This window comes from Phaethon aethereus, assembly GCF_964289735.1.
Source record: "Phaethon aethereus genome assembly, chromosome: 10".
NCBI lineage: Eukaryota > Metazoa > Chordata > Aves > Phaethontiformes > Phaethontidae > Phaethon > Phaethon aethereus.
In genome coordinates, this window is record NC_138586.1 from 23491989 (window position 1) to 23495873 (window position 3885).

Genomic DNA, 3885 nt, shown 5'->3' on the forward strand with positions numbered 1-3885 from the left:
TACCAATTTCTATAGGCATTCCTTTCCGGGGTGGTAGCGAGGTATCATATTATAATTTATCACAAGCCGCTGCGTGACTTTCGGAGGGCAGAGCCTTGGGTCCCAAGGCCGAGCACAAGGCAGTGCCCGCTCCCAGCGGGACGGGGGGGACCCTGTCCCACCGGCCGCGCCAACGGCCCCGCTCCGTGCCGTAAATCACCCACCTCCCCGGAGGGGAGACCTTGCCGGCCAGAAGGGACCTACAGAGCTCGGCAGTGGGAAGCTCCGTCGCGCCGGTGAGGAGGATCCTGCCCCGGGAGCAGCAGATATCGGGGATTTTCTTTTTTCTTTTTTTAAACGCGGGCAGAGGAACCGTCTCCCAGCATCGCCTGCAGTCCTGAGTGGCAGTGAATGAACTGCCCTGACATCTCCTATTGAAGCAAAGCAAAATGTGTTGAACAAAAACCATTTCAAGATGTTTTCTGAGTGTTGCCAAGTTACTCAACATGTTCTGCTTTAGTTGTCAGATGCTTTCAAAGCGATTTCCCTAACTCAGAGCACGAATGGTGAGGGCTCTCCCTGGGAATCTTTTGCCTGGGGCTACCATGGATCTGTATTTTCATAAGAAAAAGGCTCAACTAATGATTAATCTTCACCAGAGGAAGCAGGGCCTTTCTTTGGGATTTTTCTTCAGTTATTTTTAATTAATTTGTACAACTGGCAGTGACATTAAAGTGCAAAATCCAGGACTAACGCTCCAGCCGGGCAGGACCCGGTTACCTTTCCTCCTGCCCGCGCCCGCAGCCGGACCCCGCGGGGACAGCATTACCCCTCGGCTGCCCGGCGCGGGGGAAGCCTCTTGCCAGGGAGGGTGGGGGGGAATCACTGCTTCCCGGCGGGCGTTCTTCTCCGAGCAGAGGGAAGTTCATCCACTGAAGGAAAGGTGGGGTTTGACATATTAATCCTAATGCGTGGCGCCTTCTTTGGGGAGAAGGAATAAGGTCACTGAATGAAACGGAGAAAGCAGCTCGGGTTTAAGTCGCCGGGAGGGTAAATCCTGGTGTTTTCCAAAGTCCCAGGTGGCTGCAGGAGCGTGGATCTGCAAAGGGCTCCCGCTCCCAGGGCTGTGTTGGGCCCAGGAGGGGCTCAGGCTGAAACGTACCTGCACGCACCGGGCAAAGAAACCCTTTCTCTCCTCATCCCAGGCACGTTCTCGCCGTGTTTTAATAAAAATAACGTCAGTGGCATTAACTGAGACAATGTTAACGACTCCTTTCTGGGCTTCGCTCTTGTGTAGCAAAGAGAAAGCTAATATAGATGGAGGATTATTAAGGTTGTAATGTCAGACCAAAGGGAAGATTTTTATCCGACGGCCTTATAATGATGGACTGCGACATACACCGCTTCCAGCTGCTCCGTCCTGTTCTGTGAACAGCCTAGTCTGGATTCATTTAGCGAGATTGGCAAAGTGTTGAATACAGCATATGGTGCCCTAAAACCACAGAACTTATTGACAGCAGCCCAGACTCGCTAAATAAAAGAACTCCTTCCAAAAGCCTTGGTCTGTGAAGACTCAGCACTTTCCTTCCAGTCACACTAGGTAAAATCCCAGCCCTGCGCCTGCCAGCGCGGCTCCGCGCCCCGCGCGCTCCCCCTGCCCGTTACCCTCACGTGAACACCTCCCGGGAAGCCACGGCTTGGAAAACGCGCAGATCTCCTCCGGCTACAGCAAAACTGCCCTGCAGAGCCTCCTCGCTCCCCGGCTGATGAGGCTGACGCAACTACACCTCCTCGGTAATCGCACTGAGGACCCCCCTTCTGAAACGGCTCAGCTTTCGGGTTCAGCGGGGTGTAGCATGGGCTCCCCGACCCCGAGACGAGGCTCATCAGCTGACGTTAGGGAAGGTGAAGACATTTCTCACCGCTCCCGGGTGATTCCAGCCAAACCCTGCCAGCCTCCCCCGGTCCCCTCAAGACAACTCGGGCTGTTTGACCTCGTTCCCGCAGCCCTGCGGCCATCGCCCATCACAAAGCCTCCGCGCTCGGTGCCACCAGAAACCGCCCGAGCCCGGACGGACGCTAACGCACCGGTCCATCGCTCCGCTCGCCGGCGCTGCGGGACAGCTTCGAGGCGGGCAGAAGGGCACGCGTCCCCCCGAGAGCCGTACTTGCACTGGATTCAACCGCGCGCGGCGCAGAGGAGCGAGCCCGTAACGCCACGCCGCCCGCAGCGCGCAGGCTCGGGCGCTGCTCAGTCTCACCAGCAGACGATGAATAGGGCCAGTGACTCAGGGCCACTTGCTGACGCACCACACTGGGCTATTCTTCTCTCTCTAGATGAGTCGTTCAAAGATTGGATGCAGCCTATCTCTGAGAGAGGCGCCTGGAATTAGCTTAACTCTTGGCAGTACATGAAAAATCTAATTTCCTTAAGAAGGAACTGGATCCGGCTGTCTCGAGGCAGGCGCAGGACCGTGCTCCCTCCCTCGCTCCGGCTGTACGCTTTTGCTAGTCATCGAAGCAGCTACACAACTCATTTCCTCGCAGCAGAGCAAACGGAGGAGTCAGATCCCTATTTGCTGAACCGTCGCACGTCCAAGTTCTCTAGACATAAACTAGACTGAAAATATACGGATGCTGAGAGGAATAATCAAATAAGCATGGTCCTACCTTTTCTGGGTAGCAACAGCAAGGAAATCTGCTGGGGAAACGCTCTGCGCGTCTGCCGTGAGCACCACCTCTCCTAGCCCGACGACCACGGGACAGCGGGTTCACAGGCGGGACTTTGGTAACAGGCAACTGGTAACGTGTAAACATCATCACCCCAAAGCTCTGAGATTCAAGTCAAAGCAGAAATCAAACATTCAGCTGCTTCTCAGAGCCTCTTTGGTCTGGAAAAGGGCTGGAAATGTCAGGAACCCTGTCCTTCCCAGGAGACGCCCGGTACTTCCTTCTTCCAGCCAGGTAGGAAGTAGCTTTGCGCACGGAGCTCTGCTTGGGTTTGCTTCACCTCCACAGACCAGAAACCACGAAACTCCTACAGCCCTGAACTCTGTGCCTCCGCGGACCCCTGCAGGGACCTGGGATGGGTTTGAGTTGCAGCAGGACATTCCTCCTGCTCCATCCCTGCCTCCCCACGGGGCTGCAGCGATCCGCCCTGGGCTCTGCCGTAGGCTCCCCGTCAAGAGGCAGCCTGGAAACAGAGGGACCATCACACGTCCCCTTGCAGGCAACAAGCAGGTTCACATCCGTATTGCGACCAGGACATTTTGCAGCCGACTCGTGCTAAAACGCACCCTCACCCACACCCAGGATGAACTGTCTTGTCCCCAGTGCCCAGCCCGGAGGGGCGGCACCGTCCCCCGTGCACCACCTCACAGCATTCATGCTGGGAACAGTTCCTGGCGGCTGGGTGGAGAATTTGGGAGTTTCCTAGGAAAGTGTGATTTGATGTGTGTTTGGGGCTGAATCCCTGGATACACTGAGCTCAGGTTAAAAAACCAAAACAACGAGTGAGCCAGATGAGGCTGCACCAGCCAGCACCTTGCCCGGCCGACTCCAGCTGTCCCAGCTGGGCTCCTAGAAATATTCTGATCTGGGGGGCATCGTGGATCGCGAGCATTCACAAAAACTCTCTTCCCCAGCTGGGCTTTATTAGCGCCTCTTCTTTGTGTGGGAGACTCTCCCTACAAGCCAGATTTCTCCGGCCCTTTTGCCCAGTCAGTCCTTCTGCCATCCAGTCGATGATTTGTAGCTGGGAAGCATGGAAGGATGCCTTCTGACGCCCGGCATCCAATTGTTCCCACGCGCGATCCCGCTCCCTCGCTCAGCCTGTGTGCTGCTGGAGTCACATCTCCCTAACTCCTCTCGGAGACCAGCCGCTCCAGCCAGGAAGGAAAGCAAAAA